The sequence below is a fragment of the Hippopotamus amphibius genome, chromosome 2 (assembly GCF_030028045.1).
Source record: "Hippopotamus amphibius kiboko isolate mHipAmp2 chromosome 2, mHipAmp2.hap2, whole genome shotgun sequence".
In the NCBI taxonomy this organism is placed as follows: Eukaryota; Metazoa; Chordata; class Mammalia; order Artiodactyla; family Hippopotamidae; genus Hippopotamus; species Hippopotamus amphibius.
In genome coordinates, this window is record NC_080187.1 from 62,257,487 (window position 1) to 62,276,194 (window position 18,708).

The window sequence follows — 18,708 nt, forward strand, 5'->3', positions numbered from 1 at the left end:
AAGAATAAGTCCTGTACCCGGTACTGCCCTGCTCAGCGTTTTCTGACAGTCAAGGGAAAAGTCCGAGCAGCACGTCAGCCCTGCCCTTCCCCTCCCCATTCACATTGCTGTGATGATGGCAGGAAGTCACTTAGGGAGGCCCAAGGTGCCTAGTCTTGAGATTTGTGTGAAATGATCAGGGGCAGTCCTGGAAAATTAGAACTGCAGGGGGCTGTGAACGCCATCTAGTCTAACCCATGTGCGTCAGAAGTGAGCCAGCTGAGGCCCAGCCACCCAGGATCACACAGCGATCCAGGGGCAAAGCCAGAAATAGAAGCCCTGGCCTATGGTTTCCTAATCCTGTTCCTTTTTATCCTGTAAGAGTGTCTCTCCCATTTGTAGCTGCTAATATTCATGAACCTCCTTGTGATCACTAAACCTCTGTCCTCAAACCTTCCTTCAATAAAGAGAAGAGAAGAAGGAAGGGGAGGGAAGGGGAAGGAGGGGAAAGGTCATCAAAGGAAAGCAGAGAAAAACATAAAAGAAAGCGAGAAGGGCTCCTCTTATGACAGGCAAAGCAGGTGAGAAGACAGCCTCTCTCCAAGCCTCACCCTCTCCCCCCATTGTCAGATACAAGCAGCCTCTTGTGACACTATTTTTCCTCCAAGGACCTTTGATCTTCATCCATGTGACCTCTAGTTAAGATGAACACAAAGGGGCTTCCTAGGTGGCGCAGTGGTTAAGAATCCGCCTGCCAATGCAGAGGTCACGGGTTCGATCCCAGCTCCAGGAAGATCCCACATGCCGCGGAGCAACTAAGCCCGTGTGCCAAAAAAAAAAAAAAAAAAAGATGAACACAAAGGCAGAGGAAGGCAGAGTAGGATTGTCTGAGTCCCCCTCTGCTAGAGATGGCTGAAGTAAGAGGCTCCCGGGGCATGGGGGACAGGCCAGGACCCCAGGGCACACTTACTGGGATAAGTGGCTGAGGGACGAGATGCTTCTTGCTTGAACGGTGCGCACTTTGCCAGGAGATGGGAACGTCTCCCTCATTCAGTCTGGTGGCAGACACTTCATGCACCAGCACACGTGCACAGTAATTTCTGCCGGCTGTCGCCTTTGTGTGTTAGGACACATCAGACTCCTTTGTGTAATTGCTTGATGAAACATTCTTATCCATTCTGTCAACACAAATTATACAGTTAAATAATGGCCACCGCCCACCCTACCGCTAGCAACACCAATGAGAAAGCATCTGTCTAGCCCTGAGGATGCAGGTTTCCCAGAACGGCGCCCAGGTGGCCTGCCTGCTCTCCTGACCCAGCCCAGTCTCCAGACCTTGCCATGCACTTTCCACCTTCCAAGCATGGTTGCTAGGAGACAGAGAGAAAGCTGGACCCTTCCGTTGCCTGTTCACGTTGGGGCGGGGCAACAAAACAGTGAGGGTCAAGAAAAAACTCGCGGCCTCCAGACCTCAGATGCCATCTGAAGGGGGCTCCTCTGTGGTGAGGCGCTTACCCCACAGAGGAGGGGGGCCTCGTACTCTCAGGGAGGGAGCTTCTCACTGGTTTTCTAATTGTTTCTCAGAATGTTTGTCTAAAGAAGCAGAATGTACATGCAGACACACACCCTTACACACACGTATCCATACCCCACACACACACACCTTTCCTTCATGTTAATAATTGTGACGTCAAAGCACAATTACATGCCACCGGGGCAAGGAGGGTGTATGCAGTTTTATGAATATCCGTGTTCCCCCAAATTCATATGTTGAAATCCTAACACCCTGAAAATTTGGAAGGATTTGGAGGTGGGGCCATTGGGAAGTGGTTAGGTCACCTAATCACTAACGGGGTTAGTGCCTTGGAAAAGAGGACTCAGAGAGCTCCTCAGCTCCTTCCAGCAGGTGAGGACAGCAGCTGTGAAGCAGAAAGTCGGTCCTCATTTGACCATGCTGGTATCCGCATCTTGGACTCCATAGCTGTGAGAAATACTGAAATTTTATTTTCTAATGGTGGGGAAGCTAGAAGCCTGAGATCAAGGTGTCAGCAGGGTTGGTGTCTGTGCAAGCTGTCCCCTTGAGTTGCAGACAGCTGCCTCTGGCTCTCCCTCACATAGCCTTTCCTTGGTCTCTAGGGGTGGAAAGAGATTTCTCTCTCTTCCTCTTCTTATAAGGCCACCAGTCCTATAGGATTACACTCCCATCTGTCTAACCTCATTTAACCTTAATTATTTCCCCAAAGTCCTGTCTCTAAATAGAGTCATAATGGGGGCTCAGGGCTTCAATATATGAATTTGGGAGGCGGGGCAGAATTCAGTTCAGAACAGAAGGATGTTTTCTCCCCCAAAGATACCTGCATCGATCCTCTGACCAAGTGAGGAATCCATTTGTTATATAAATATCATGGCCATTTGTCCTAGAGCTTAAAATGTATGGCATTAAGCACTTTTTAAAAGTGGGAACGTAGGGTCTTCCCTGGTGGCGCAGTGGTTAAGAATCCACCTGCCAATGCAGGGGACATGGGTTTGAGCCCTGGTCCCAGAAGATCCCACATGCCTCAGAGCAGCCAAGCCCGTGTGCCACAACTACTGAAGCCCGTGCCCTGCAACAAGAGGAGCCACTGCAGTAAGAAGCCCACGTGTTGCAATGAAGAATAGCCCCCACTCGCCACAGCTACAGAAAGCGCACGCACAGCAACGAAGACTCAATGCAGCCAATAAATAAAATAAATAAATTTAATTTTTAAAAAGTGGGAACATAAAGGTAGCTTTATTCTGATCATTCATCTGGGAAATACAAATCAGGAAGGAACTGACATTCCCCACATACCACGTACAGAAGGGGCCACTGAGGCACAAGAGTGGAAGAGGTGATTCTGTTGGCCCCATTGGTCCTCCAGCCACAGCCAGCACTGCCAGGGGACCGTGTCCTCACCTGCTTTCCCCCATCACACTACTGGCCCACTCTGGAGGGATGAATTTGACCCATCTCTGTATCCCAGGCCTGACATGATGCTGGGCACACAGGGACCTCACAGCAAGCCACTGCGGAGCAGGAAGAGGACACAGCAGCCTATGCCCTGCCCCGTACTTTAATCTACACCAGATTTTTCTTCTCTCCTCAGCACTGTAACTAAGCTTTGGACAGTGTTGGAACAGCTAACACTTCCCACAGAATGTAAATTTCCCTCTAGTCCATAAAGCCCTCCACAGGAGACTCCCTCTGTGCAGGAGGCAAGAAATTCAAGCAAAGCAAAGAGGAAGAGGAGGGCTCTCTGTGCAGCTTGTTTCCACCCAAGCCCAGAGATCATTTATAGGACCACCCCAACACCGCTTCTCCTTGACTTGCCACTTACCAGCTGTGTGACCTTGGGCACAATACGTGACCTCTCTGAGCCTTAGCTTGATCTTCTGTAAAACAGGATTAAGCTTCCCTCATAGGGTTGTGATGGGGATGAACCAAAGTAATGTACATGAGGCATGTGCCCAGTGTCAAGCAGCAAACAAATCCTCCCCAAATCAGGCTCTCTGGACACAAAGAAAAGCCTGCCCAGCAGCCAGCTGAGTTGGAAGTAGGTTACAGAGTATTTTCACTTGGAAATGTAGCCTAAGCAGAGAGATTAGATCACAGATTGCAGGGGCTGGAGGAACCTGTGAGATCATCCAGCCCAGTGTTCAGTGCATGGGAGCGGGGATAAGGAAACTGCCCGCAGAGGTGACCTCGTCTGCCCAAGGTCACACCGCTGGCCCAGGGCAGGGCTGGACTCCCTCTTGGGCAAGAAGATTGGCCCCACCATAGTTCCACTTGCAGCCCGAAGAGAGGGATTGTGACCAGTTTGAGATGGAGCCAGCCATTATTTGAGGTGCAAAAGCAATTTCTATGGCAGAACTATAAGGCTTCCAAATTCCCCACAGATATTAATCTTCCAGGTTTGGAAGCAACAAATTAGAATTCCCCAAATCATATCTTTAGGATACGTCCAGCATTCTTCATACCTTTATTTATTATTATGAATATATTTCTTAAGAGGTATTTAATAAACAAGAAAAATTCAGTTTAGTAGCATTTACAAAGAACCGTATCCTATAGTAAATATTTAAATGCCAGAAAACAGCAGAGAACATTTTTGGGTAGAATTTGAATAATGTAATATCCAAGTCTCCCAGCCAGGTTAACTGCATCACACAGAACTGTGTGTCAAATTCCCAATTTAAGGATTTATTTTGCTTCCAAAAGTTGTTATTTCTAGGAACATCATTCAAAATATCTGTAAACAGGATACCACGCACATAAACTTAGTAATATGTATTTTATTCGCACAGGTGACTGTTAGCAGCAGACAGGGTAGCAAACACATGCTTCAACTTGCCAATGACTACTGATCCGTTCTCAGATTGTGACCTCACCTCTTCCACTTGCTCCTGCCCTGGGGGCCCAGGAATGTCCACCTCAACCCTCAATTCCACACCTCAGCATTTCCCAATCTTGCTATCGTCTTGATCTCAGTGGATTCCTTCAAAGCAGTGAGGTCTTTATATTGATTGTAACCTTTAATTCTCACAAGAGACATAATAGGTTTCACCATTTTTCTGATTTCTCAACTCATTTTTCTCAGGATTCATGATTCAAAAACACAAATCTCCCTGAGACATGCCAGAAAGGGAATTCCCACAAGAAAACCTGAAGCCAGCTTGAGACCTCCTTCCTGCCCAGCAGGCTGTGCTCTGTGAGGGCCCCTGGCTGGACACAGGGCCCCAGCTCCTGTGCTGTCACAGGAGGTGACAGCAGTTTAGGGCACTGAGCAAACGTGCTGAACCAGGAGCCCTCCCAGGCCTGGGTTCTGTATGAGTTTCCTGTTGCTGCTGTAGCAGGTTACCACCAGCTGGGTGGCTTAATTTAACAGAATTTTTTCTCTCATAGTTCTGGAGCCAAGAAGTCTAAAATCAAGGTGTTGGCAGGGCTACACTCCCTGTGAAGACTTTAGAGGCAAATCTTTCTTATAGTCAGTCGTCTAGGGAAGGAATCCATCCTCACCTCCTCCCAGCTGTGGTGGTTGCCAACAGTCCTGGGCACTCTCTGACTTGTAGCCATAACACTCCAATCTCTGCCTCCATCTTCACCTCTCCATCTTTCCACATGTGTCTCGGTCTCCAAATCTCTCTCTCCTTATAAGGACACCAGTCAGCGAATCTCAGGCCCACCCTAATCCAGTCTGACCTTACCTCAACTTGATTACAACTGAAAGATCCTATTTTCAAATAAAGACATGTTCAGAGGTGCCAGGGATTAGGACTTCAGTATATCCTTGTGGACACACAATTCAACCCACACCAGGTTTGAACCGCAAAAGAGACAAACTTGGTTCCGGCCAGTCCGGATTTCACTAACTAACACGCAGAAACATTCAGTGTAACAAGCACCACATAGGATGAGAGAGGAAGCACTGCCTTCAAGTGGAACAAGAGGAGAAGCCATTCACTCAGAGTGTGGTGACCAGGGGAGGCTTCTTGAAGGAAGAGGCATCTGCGTGGAATGAGCAGGATTCAGCCTGGGGAGAGAACCAGAGAAAAAGAACAGCAACGAATGTAGGCCTGGGGTTAAAAGAGTATGGTCTTTGCCTTTGCCCACCTGTCCCTTTGCTCAGAAGGCAGGTCCCCAAGATCCATTCCTCAGGCCTCAGCTTAAATGTCACCTCCTTGGAAAGACATTCCTGGACAGTCTTCATCCACTCTTCTCTCTCCATCAGCCTATTTATCCCCTTTAAGGCATTGTCACAACCTGCAGTGGGTACCATTTGCTCATTTATTGTCCTCCTTTAACATCATACCACTTCTGCTTGGCTATACCTGCAGCACGGAACATAGTGCCTGGCATTGTACGTGATAAAAATGAAGGAATAAGTGACTGAATAGATGAATGAACATAGAAACAGGTTCAGTGTGGCTAGGTTGCAGATTTTGAGGCAGGAAGTGGCTAAATAGAAAGCCAAAGAGGAAAATGTGAACCATCACATTTGGGTGGAGTACTGGTAGCAGGTGCAGGAGCTTGGATTTGCTCTAAGAGCGACAGAGAGCAGGGCTGGGGTGGGGTGGGCTGGGGGCTTCCTTTTACAGAGGAGGGCACATGGAGCATTGCACTTAACATCCAGCAATGGACTCAGATCCTGGGTTCTGGTTGGGATTAGCTCCCTAAGAAGCTGGAAATTTCCATCTAGTAAGTGCATTGCACATAGTAAGTGCTCAGGAAATACTTGTTGAATGAGTGAGTGCACAAAAGAGCCTGGTATAGGAAGCCATTCACTTCCAGTTGGATACAGGAAACCAGGAAGAGGGCATAGCATCCCCACTTTCTGGAAAACTGTGCACCCAGGAAGTGCTCTTTTCCTCAGAATTTTGGGAGGCTGCTTACCATCTCTTTCCTCTCCCACCCTCCTACATCAAGGAAAGGGGAGGCTGCGCACCACTGGGAGAAGACTACCATACCAAATGGCCAAGAGCCAGAAGACACAGGGGCTTACAAGTGAGAGCCAGCACCTGCCCGCTTCATGCCCGCTTCAATCAGCGTGGAGCCGGCTTCACAGGCGCCCTCCTGCTGGCAGGATACAGCACCACCTGCCGCGTGAGCCCCTGGCAGCCACTGCTCAGAGAGAAAAGCTGGGGCGGAAGTGTTTGAAGGCCCAGCCACAGGGCCAGGTTCAGAGGCGGCCAGCAGCTCCCTTCCCACACTCCCTACCGGGACTAGAAGGTCACCAGACACCTGCAAACTACAGATCTCCCTTTGCATCTCCACAGCACAGATTTTCAGGCCCCTGGGTGCTTCCTTTCTTACTAGGAGCAGGAACTGAAACAGACGAGGCTTAGTCTGGTTTTGCATTTTTTTTTTTTCAACATACCGGGCTGCCGCCGCTGCCCAGCGCTGCTTTTACTGCTGCTACTACTCACTGCAGAGAACAAATTTGCTGGGTGAGGCCAGAAAACCTCCAGGATCTTAGACAAACCAATGGGATTTTGATTCATTTCCTGTTGAGAAGCAGAAGAGAGTCAATCACCAAACATATTAAGTCCATCCTATGTGCCTTGTTCCAGAAGGGTCACAGAAGGTGGTAAGGATGTGGGCAAACCAGTCCTCCCATCTATGGCCAAGAAGGGGTGTAGACTGGTGCAGCCTCTAATCAAGGCAATTTGGCAGAACTTTTCGAAATGAGAGAAACATAAACCCTTTGACATAGCTTTTCCATTTCTAGGAATTTATGCTACAGACACACGCATGTAAAATGCTATATTTATGAAATTTTTCACTGCAGCATTGTTTAAGGAACACAGCTTGGGGACTTCCCTGGTCATGCAGTGGTTAAGAATCTGCCTGCCATATATACAATGGAATATTACTCAGCTATAAAAAGGGATGAGATGGAGCTATATGTCATGAGGTGGATAGACCTAGAGTCTGTCATACAGAGTGAAGTAAGTCAGAAAGAGAAAGACAAATATTGTATGCTAACTCACATATACAGAATCTAAAAATGGTACTGATGAACTCAGTAACAAGAACAAGGACGGAGGTGCAGAGAATGGACTGGAGAACTCGAGGTTTGGGAGGGGGCGGGGGGTGAAGGGGAAGCTGAGACGAAGTGAGAGAGTAGCACAGACATATATATACTACCAACTGTAAAATAGATAGCCAGCGGGAAGTTGTTGTATAACAAAGGGAGTTCAACTCGAGGATGGAAGATGCTTTAGAGGACTGGGACGGGGAGGATGGGGGGGACTCGAGGGAGGGTGGGGGGGAGTCGAGGGAGGGAGGGAATACGGGGATATGTGTATAAAAACAGATGATTGAACTTGGTGTACCCCCCAAAAAATAATAAATAAATAAAATTAAAAAAAAAAAAAAAAAAGAATCTATCTGCCAATGCAGGGGACAAGGGTTCAATCCCTGGTCTGGGAAGATCCCACATGCTGCAGAGCAACTAAGCCCGTGTGCCACAGCTACTGAGCCCATGTGCTGCAACTACTGAAGCCCGAGTGCTTAGAACCCATGCTCCATAACAAGAGAAGCCATCGCAATGAGAAGCCCGCACACTGCAACAAAGAGTAGCTCCCGCTCACCACAACTAGAGAAAACCCACATGCAGCAACAAAGACCCAACACAGCTGCAGCCAAAAAAAAAAAAAAAAAGAACACAGCTTGGAAATAGCCAAAATAATGTCTATCAACCAGGGACTGATTACAATAAACAATGCTGCCTCCAGACAATGAAATATAAAATAGCTATGGAAAGGAATAGACACACCCTATAAGTTCTCTCGTGGAAGGATCTCCAAGTGTAATATCTATTGCTGCTAACAAATTGGTTGGTTTAAAGCAACATTTACTATCCCACAGTTCCCATGGGCAGGATTCAGAAGCGGCTTAGCTGGGGGCTTCTGGCTCAGGGTCCCCTATGAGGTTGGAGTCAAGCTGTGGACTAGGACTGGGTGCATTTCAAGACTTGACTGGGAAGGATCCAGCATCTACTTCCTAATCTAGTCTCATCACTGTTGGCCAGTCTCAGAAGATCACCTTCCATGTTCAGTAGGCAGGACTCAGTCCCTCAGCTTGAGAGCCTCTCCTAGCCTGCTTGAGTGTCCCCAGGATAAGAACTGGCTCCCCCCAGATAAGTGATCCAAGAGAGAGCGGGAGCGAGAGAGAGCTCCCAAGATGAAAGAGACAATTTGTTTACAAGCTAGTCTTGGAAGTGACACCCACCTCTTTCATTGTATCCTCTTCACTAGAAGCAAGTCTCTAATTCCAGCCCACAGCCAAGGGGAATGGAGTTTACCTCCATCTGTTGATGAGACAAGTATTGAAGAATCTGTGGACATATCATTAAAATCACTGCACCAAGATAGATTCCTAAGCCAAAAAAAAAAAAAAAAAAAAAGGCAAAGTACAGCGCAGTTCATATGGCAAGCTATTACATATGTAACAAGAGGAAAAAGAATAGCTATACGTATTTGCTTGCAGATGCATACGATATCTCTGGAAAGGTACACAATAAACTGTTGCCTCCAGGGAGAACAGTCTGGTAGCTTAGAAACAGGAACAGGAGGGAAACTTCACCCTAGGTATCTTCATCCACCTCTTGAATTTGGCAAATTACTTGTTTTAAAGAAGATAGGATGCAATCATTTTGTTATTCCATTAATGAGCATCATGGCACAAGGCCCTAGCAGTGTTCATACTCTTAAGGAACCTGCAGTCTTGCTGGGTAAACGAGATGCCAGCATAGTCGAAATCTTTTGGAAATATCTCTCATCAAATAAGTTGAAGGTCAAGTATGGCCCAGGTAAAAAACACCATGTGGGTGGTCTTAGAGGGGAGCAGTACTTCCATGGGACTCCAGTGGAAAGTGCAGGATAGGTAGAGAGAAAGGGGGCCAGATCAATGGGGGAGGGACATGAAAAAGGAACCAAAGTGAGATTGTGGGGGCAGAAAAGAGGAAGAAGGGGCTTTGGGAGGCCTGCCCAATGTAGTCAGAGGTTTGTGTTCTTTGGTTATTGCCCTGTCCTCACTCCTTAGTTCTGTTTCTGGTTCCTGTTGCTTTGAAGAGAGCTGTGGTTCTTCCTGAGTCACCATGTGAGAATACACCTGATGTGAAAGCTGAGCCTCGGCACCCCCTGCTCTGGAGGAGTCATTCTGATGCTAGAAAGAGATCAGATCAAAAAGAGCTTTCCTGGAGGGTTCAGAGAAACCTCATAGAACCAAGGAGAGCTGAGCCTAGTGCCAAGAGCTCAGAACTGGAGAGTTGGAATCAAGATCTTCTCTCTTCTCTCTCCCTCTTTCTCTCTCCCTATCCCTCTCTCTCTCTCTCTCTGTGCCACCACCCCCTTCCTCTCAGGCTGCCAAGTCTCTTGGGCCTGCCTCTCTCTACGTATCTGTTCCATTTCTCACCAGCTACCCATCTCCCTTGATGACTTACAGTTTCTTCTCCCTTCTTGTTATGGGTTAAATTATGTCCCCCCAAATCCATATGCTGGAGTCCTAATGTCCAGTACTTCAGAATGTGACCTTATTTGAAGATAGGGCCATTAGGTATAAGTTGGTAGTTAAGAGGTCATTATGGTGGACTCATCCTATATGTCTGGTGTCCTTATAAAATGGGGAAATTTGGACACAGATGTACACACGGGGGAACATGCTGTGGTGATGAGACAGAAATCAGGTGATGCTTCTACAGGCTCAGGAATGTGAAATGCTGCCAGTAAAAGACCAGAAGCTGGAGGAGAGGCCAGGCGCAGATTCTTCCTCACAGCCCTCAGAAGGAACCAGCCCTGCTGACACCTTGATCTTGGACATCTAGCCTCCAGAGCTGCAAGACCATACACTTAAATGAAGCCACCTGATTTGGAATACTTTGTTGTGGAAGCCCTAGCAAAGTGATGCTCCCCTCATGTTGACTTGCTTTGGTTTCCATAGCAGACCCACTTACCCTGGAGTATAGTACAGACCGACCACAGACCCTAGCCATGTTAGCTCACATTCCCACGAGAAAAACTGATTACCTTAGCTAGGGGTGAGCCTCCCCTGAGCCTGGTCCATCGGCTGTGAGAGGAATAGATTGGATCTCTGCTATAAACTGGTCCATGCCCGCTACAGTGGGGGATGAGGCAGTTGCCAGAGAAGGGATGGAGCATCCAAAAAGGTAGGTGCATATGCAATACTTTCTTCCTTTTAACATATCCCTGGATCCTAGTTCTCAACCTGAACAGAACGATAACCAGAAATAAAGAGGATACTTACAGGAAACTTTACTGCTTACTGTCCTTATTCATTCAAGACATTGTGAAGGTCTGCCATGTGATAGTACTGTGCTAGCCACTGGGAATACATAGTTGAAGAAGACACCATACTTTTCTGAAGGAGCTCAGGAACCAGGAGAGGGAGATGGACAAAAATGACACACATTCCTTTTCCTGGATGCTTCCTTTGCAAGAAGCGCTTTGTAGCCATTACACAATCTGATGTCCTTAACAGCTAGATGGGGTAGACCCCTCCAACCCTCTTCTACAGATGGGAAGCTGTCCCACAGAGATGAAGAAACCCCGGCCTGAGGTCACACAGCTGGTAGGTGGTAGATCTGGGGTATCAACCTGGTTTGGTTGGTTCCCTACACTGAGCTGCCTTGCATTCAGAGAGTAGACACCTGGTTCTACTGAAAAGCCAGGACCAGCACTATGTGGAGCTAGAAGTGCTGTGGGACACAGTGGGATAGAGGGGCTGAGTATGATCTGGGCCTGAGCATCAAGTGTGGACCGTGCATGGAGAGCTGGTGAGGGTGTGCCAGGCTGCAGGGGATGCATCTGAAGAGGATCTTTCTGGCATCACTGGAGGTGGGAGGTGGGGGGGATCTTGTGGAGGAGGCTAGGCAGGAATTGAGGGGTCAGGTGCGAGGTAGGAGGCCCTGAACCTCAGGCTGAGGACTATGGAGTGAGAATATAAGGCACCACAGACTTTTTCAGCACAATGCATGATCAAAGCATATTTTAAGAAGATGCCTCCGGCAGCCCTATGAAGATGGAATACGAGAGGTTAGAGGTGGGTCACGGGAGAGTGTAATGGAGAGGGTTGAAACAGAGAAAGAACTGAATAAAAGGAGTGATGGGGGCCTTGACGACAAGAGGCTCTGGGGAGATAGAATACAGAGAACATCTTATATGTAAGAACTAACGGAGGAATCAAAACATCGTGGGGTCTCTTCTGTATTTGTCCCATAGGTAGCACTAAAATGTGCCTCTAATACAAAACTTCAGTTTCTGCCCTCTGTTTCTAACATTATGCTTTCTACCCAGACCCCACCCCCCAGTTTTGGCCTGCACACACACACACACACACACACACACACACACACACTACCCTGACCTGTTGTCACATCTAATATTTTTATTTTACTGGAACAATCTCTTTGACACGAGAGAAGCTAATCATAATATCTTTTTCAGGAAGGCAAGAACTGTTTATATTCTTGACCTGATTCCAAACACCCAGCAAATCCCTGGAGAGCAATTAATTAAATGGTTATCTCTGTGTTTGGCTTAGAGATTTCTTCCCTCCTCTCTCTCCATCTTTGTCCCCCACCCTCCCTGAGCTTCCCGCTCCCCCTTCCCCCACATTGTACCTCCTGGTTAAGAACCTAAATTTCATTTTCCTTGGTGGTGGAACATTGTTTTGTTTTTTAAAGACACAATCTAAGAGCATTACTTTTTTTTCCCCTTTGTAACCATGTTGATGCTATATTTAGTAATTTTATTAAGGAGATAATTTACGTAAATTCCATACTGGAGCCCTGCTGAGTAGCAAGCTAACTAATTCTATTCTTCTTATTAGGGAAAACAGACAAACCAAATGAGATTTAAAGACTAGACAGATGAATTTGTGTCTGTGTTGAAGTCAGTCCTGGGACCTCAGGACACATGTCTAGGGATCTGAGGAACAGAACACTGTTTCATCCACCAGCAAACAGTTGACAGGAGGTGGGCTGGGGAAAGGAATAGATTTCAATAAATGGACAGAAATGCAGCATCAAGAATTCACCTGGGCACAGTGGGACTCTCTCTTGGAAGAGCATCCACAGATCTAAAATGGAAATGTCCCTCCTCCTTTGTCCCCCTCAGCAGGTCCCAGCCACAATTCACAAGTGCCAGCAGAGACAGAGAAGAGCTGGTGGCCTCCCCAAGCATTTTCCATGGCTCTGTTCTCTCCTTGACATCCTTCAGCTTCTCTTCAGCCAGGAGGGACCAGGCCTGTTAAACTGGCTTGTTCAATCTCTCTGCCAGCCCCAAGTCTGTATATATGGGCTTCTTAATAAATACAAGGCAACTCCACTTTCAACAAAGCCAATAAATGAAAAAACTTGTTTGTACCAAAAGACATCAAGGGGTGGTTATTAGCTTTACAAAAGGACAAACTAGAGAATTCTTTTAAATCCCCAGCTCCCTCAGTGCATTGGAAATGAGATTCAATTTAGAAAAAAAAAAAATTCAATTGATACACAACTTTTGAGAATGCTCTGCTGGTGAAAAGAAGGCACAGCGGGGACTAGACATTGATGGTGATTAAGAAAAGGAAGCAGACTTAATTTCCTTCCATCCCAGTAGGACTGATATTAACATGTAAGGAGGGCAGAGTACATGCCAAACACTTTCAAACACCTTCATCATGTCCAGTCCTCATGGTAGCCCTAGGAGAAGGAGACTTGCTTTATCATGCAAATGAGGAAACTGAGGCTCAGGGAGGCAGAGTAATTTGCCCACCGCCAGAGAGGGATGGAGTCAGAATTACAACTTGGGTCTTTTGCCTCCAAGCCCCTTCTACTACCCGATAGTTCCCTCTTCTGCAGAAATACATTTCCATGGAATTCCTTTTTTTTTTTTTTTTATTGTTTGTTTCAGTTTTTTTTTAGCCTAGATTTTTTTTGTATCTTTTTTTTTTAATTTTTATTTTATATTGGAGTATAGTTGATTAACAATGATGTGCTAGTTACAGGCATATAGCAAAGTGATTCAGTTATACCCATTCCATGGAATTCTAAGGCCGGCTTCCCACACCTAAACAAACACTGCTGTAGGACATGACAAGTGAACTCCCCTCACAGCCAATATACTCTTCTTCTGGGAAAGCAATTGGAACACCCAAGATCCATTCCCTACCTGGGCTATTAATCATTGTCAGGAACTCTATGGGTCTCCAATGGGGTCATATGAAATAGGACTCCAGCACTGGGTATAGGCCAGGGTCAGAATCAGGCAGTGGGCAGCAACCAGAGAACAGCCAAGGGAGGTGACCCCCAAGGGCCCCTTGCTCCTCAATAAGCTCACCCAGCCACTGTCAGCTGATGCAGAAGTCCTTTGTCTCCAAAGCAGAGCAGCAACTCCCCAGCCTCCCTTTCATGTAACTGAGCTCCATCCAGTAGGATGTCAGCAAAAGTGAAGTAGCTCATGAAGCCTCCTGGGCTTGACTTTCCAAGTTCTTTCCTTCTACAATGGCAGATGAGGATGGCAACCCTGGAAGCCATGTGTTGCAAGGGTGGACTTACAAGTTGAAATTTTGAGCTTTGATTTTGGCAGTAGTGCTACCTTAACTCATACAATCTCATGGAAGAGCCCTAGACTTGGGCGAATAAGTCAGGAACATCAACCCCAAGGTGTGGTGTGACAACAGAGCCAGATCACAAGCTTTGCGCCAGAGAGAATGGATTTAAGTTACAGCTCCAGAACTTCCACTGACATTGGTACAGTTTCCATCACTATTTTCAGTATAAGGGCAGGGATGGAGCCATCTGAGGCAGACACCCCTCTACCCATATGAATCAAGAGGCACAGAAGAAAGACTCCAGATATAGGGCCAGTTCAACTGATTTCAATGCCAGCCCCTTAGCACACAAACACACCCAGCACAGAGCCCAGTGCAATGAACGCTGCCTCTCTTCCCCTCTCCTCTTATGCCTACTTCCCTCCCCCACCCCAGGAGAGTCTCTGCCTCCGGAATGTCTGATGGGATAACTATACCACTTCTTCCTTCTTTCTAGCACCCACTCTCGAAAGACCAAGGCTATCCAAGTTAGGCAGGAAGCAGTAAAGGATGCTAACAAGTTGTGAGGACAACTCCCCCATCTTCACTTCAGTTGATGGATTCAGTGGATAGATTTAAGGTTTTCTGGAGTTTTCTCCCCCCAACACTATCTGGAAGGAGTGAGAAATTTACATTGTATGAATGTCTTTTACATCCCAAATACCATTGTTTCCGTGGCCTTCTAGATCCTTCTCACCTTCCAACAACCTTTTGAGGAGGGGATTATAGTCTTGTTTTATGGATAGGAAAACTGGGGCTCAGAGAAGTAAAGTGACTTGTCCAGGATCACAGTTCTAGAATTCAAACCAGGTCCCTCCCTCCAACTTACAGACCCCATCATCTCCCAGATGTGCTGGAAAGGAAGCCCCTTGTCCCTATATATTTTCATCCTCCCTTCTCCAATGGGCTGAGCTTTCTTTGGCTCAGACAAGAGCTTATCATCCTTCCCATTCACTTGGTGGCTGTCTTTCTTGGCTAGTCAAATGATCTCAGATGACCATGTGGCTTTCTAGGAACTAAGAAGGAAGAATATCTGCTCACCCACCAGAGCTGGGACTGGTGTGAGGCTACAGAGGGGCCAAGGATGCCAAGTTTAAGGAGGTACCCCTTTCTGAGGCCAACACTATGCCTGCATATCCTTAAGCACAAAACCTCCTTTCACTTTTTGCCATGGTGCCTCTTCTACTTCAACCAAGCCCCGGGCCAACCACCCAACATCTCAAAATTCACATGCTCTTAGGCCCAGGAGTGCCTTTAAAAGTTGTCCATCTAATAGTTTCTTTTTCAGCAAACCAACATTTTTGTGGAAGCTCAAGAGGGGAGTTACCTGATAACTAAAACCACTGGTCATGATGTCAAACTTCACTCACTGCTGAGTGAGGATGGAGCACAGAGCCTCCTGGGCCACTGCCACAGCCAATCCACCCTTCACTTACTGAGGAGAACTCAGCTGTCACTGACGCTTTTCACCCACGAGAGGCAGAGGCTCCTTGGTACACAACCAGGACAATCCGAAACGCAGTCTCTGGGAGATAATCACGGGAGTAGGGATGGTTGTCCATCTTTGTTGGAATACTTGGGGGACATTGCCACCAGCCAGCTCTCAGTCAGCTCAAATCCCTTCCTTCTAAAGACTCAGACCTTGCTGTATCCTCCAAAAATAGTGATCATGAGAAGAGGGAGCAGCCTTCCATCCTCCGCAAGGCCCACCCACTTGTCTCCCATTACCAGCCTGGAGACACCACCCTCACCCATGTTCCTTCCCAAGAAAGCTGAAAGCCAAGCAGTGGGGGAAAACAGTCTTGTTTTTTTTGTTTTTGTTTTTGTTTTCTTTTGTCATTGTTATTGATAAACACTAATGTTATTTCCCAATCTATTTTAAAATTATTTGTGAAGACATTTGAACCATCTGAAGGGGAAAAAAATGTATCCCAGCAATAGCTAATTGCCATACTCTTGCCCTAACTAGCTTCATGCTTTTTTGTTCAGGCAACATTGCTTTTTGTTTTGTTTTGCTTTTAATTGGGCTATGGAGGAGCAGGAACACGGCTCAGAGAATGAAAGCAGGGAAAGAGAAATTCAAGGTTTGGGAATACCAGCTCCAGCTCTCTCTGCTTGCAGGGCTTCTGGGATGAGCATTTCAACTCTCTTTCTGCCTATTTTGCCTCCCTGCAGAATGGGAGTAAGTGTAATTGTGCTCCTGATGGAGGAGTGGCCACAGTTGACTCTCACTCACTGTGGACACAAAAAGCTTAGGGGTAGGAGTGGGGGGCTGATATCAACTGCTGGAGAAACAGGACAGTGTGATAACCACCCCCCCAGTACAATGATCACCACCCCACCCTCAGCCAGAAGACCTTGAAGGCTCCAGGGTGAGCTGAGACCTCAGATTGAATTCAGCCCTCACTCCCACATGATCCCTGATCTGGGGCCTGAGTTCCTTCATCTATTGTAGAAGGGACAACAGTCACCTGACCCCTGACAAGCAGAGAGTAGGAAATGTATTTATTAAGCACATGTATGGTTTCCCAGCATCTACTTAACGTGGATTTTTTCATTCAGTCTTCATAATTTTATGAGGCTGACATCGTAACCTCCACTTCATGTATGACAACGCTGAGGTTCAAAGACATCACACAACTTACCCACAACCTCTTATCTATTAAATCACGGATTCAGACTCAAGACCTCTTTAAAAGCTCTTTAAAGTCAGAAGAATAACGATGTATTACAGAACAGGTCCAGCCCAGTGCAGACTTTGGAATGCCTGCTTTCTCTGCTCCTCTGGCTTTAGTTGTCCATGGTTATAAGCTTCAACCTGAGAATGCCCTCCTTTGATAGTCTTTCCCTACCTCTTTTCCCCATTCCTCTTCCCCAGCTGGTTTTCTCTTCCCCAGTCCCTAGACCCCAAGGGGCCTGGGCAGCCCTGGGGGCAGTGGGATGCTCCTCCTTTCAGTAGCAGCAGACTATACTTCTCCAGGCTCCAGAGTCAAGTGAGAAGTTCTCATGACTTTGAACCGCCACCAGCAAGCAAATCTGGGGGCTGGGACCATAAAATATCCTTTATGCAGTTTTGTTCCTTGGCTGTCTTGGCCCAAAATATCCATCTTCTCCTCCCAGCCTGGCTGACTCTCCTCCTTTGAGATCAGACTCACAAGCACCTCCTCTGGGAAGTCACTGCAAGTCCCTTTCCCACTGGCCCATGGCCTTCAGGTACTGCCTCCACAGGATTCCCATGATGCTCAGCACAGTCTCCTCTGAGACACCCAGACTTGGAAAGAGAGAACCAGGCACAATGGGCTATCCTTGCCATTAGGACAGGGGCTGCAGTCTATTTTATTTGTGTCTAACCAACAGGTTGGAGGGGAATGAACATCATTGTGATGTAGAAGAAGAGGTTCTAGACACAAAAGCAGGACACATGGCTTCCGGGCATGACAGGATTTCTCATGAGAAGCAGGACCTCCCCAAGCATCTTCAGCTGTGAGGATTTTATCACTAGGTTTTTGTGAGACTAAGAATCAGAATGAATCTGAAAAATATTTTAGTCTTTTGAGCATGATACTCAAGGATATTTTCCTTTGTTTGTAGTTATCAAACCTGGAATTTTTGTTATTGAAGTTTAGTTGATGTATAATATTATGTTAGTTTCAAGTGTACAGCATAGTGATTCAATATTTAAATACATTATGAAATAATCAACAGGATAAGTCAGCAACCATCTGTCACCATACAAAATTATTATAGTATTATTGACTATATCCCTTACACTATATATTACATTCTAATATATATTATATATAACTGGATGTTTGGACCTCTTAATTTCCTTCACCTATTTCACCTAATGCCACACCCAGTAACCCCCCAGTTTGTTCTCTGTATCTACGAGTCTGTTTCTGTCTTGTTTTGTTTGTTCATTTGTTTTTTTTTAGATTCCACATACAAGTAAACTCATATGACATTTGTGTTTCTCCATCTGACTTCTTTCACTTAGCATAATACCTTCTAAGTCCATCCATGTTGTTGCAAATGGCAAGATTTTATTATTTTTCATGGCTGGGTAATATTCCATTATATATCCATTATCTCTCTATATATAACTGTATATCTACATTTCTCTACATATATATTATATCTTCTTTATTCATTTATCTATTGATGGGCAAGTAGGTTGCTTCCATATCTTGGCTATTGTAAATATTGCTCCAATTAAAATAGGAATGCATGTACCTTTTCTAATTAGTGTTTTTGTATTCTTCAGATAAATACAGAGGAGTGGAATTGCTGGATCATAGTAGTTCTATTTTTAAGTTTTTTGAGGAACCTCCATACTGTTTTCCATAGTGGCTATACCAATTTACATTCCCACCAACAGTGCATGAGGTTTCTCTTTTCTCTGCATTCTCACCATTTATTATTTGTTGTTATTTTGATAATAGCCATTCTGACAGGTGTAAGGTGATAACTCATTATGGTTTTGATTTGCATTTCCCTGATGATAAGTGATATTGAGCATTTTTCCATCTGTATGTTGGCCATCTGTATGGTATTCTTTGGGAAAATGTCTATTCAGATCCTCTGTCTATTTTTTAATCATAATTTTTCATTATATTGAG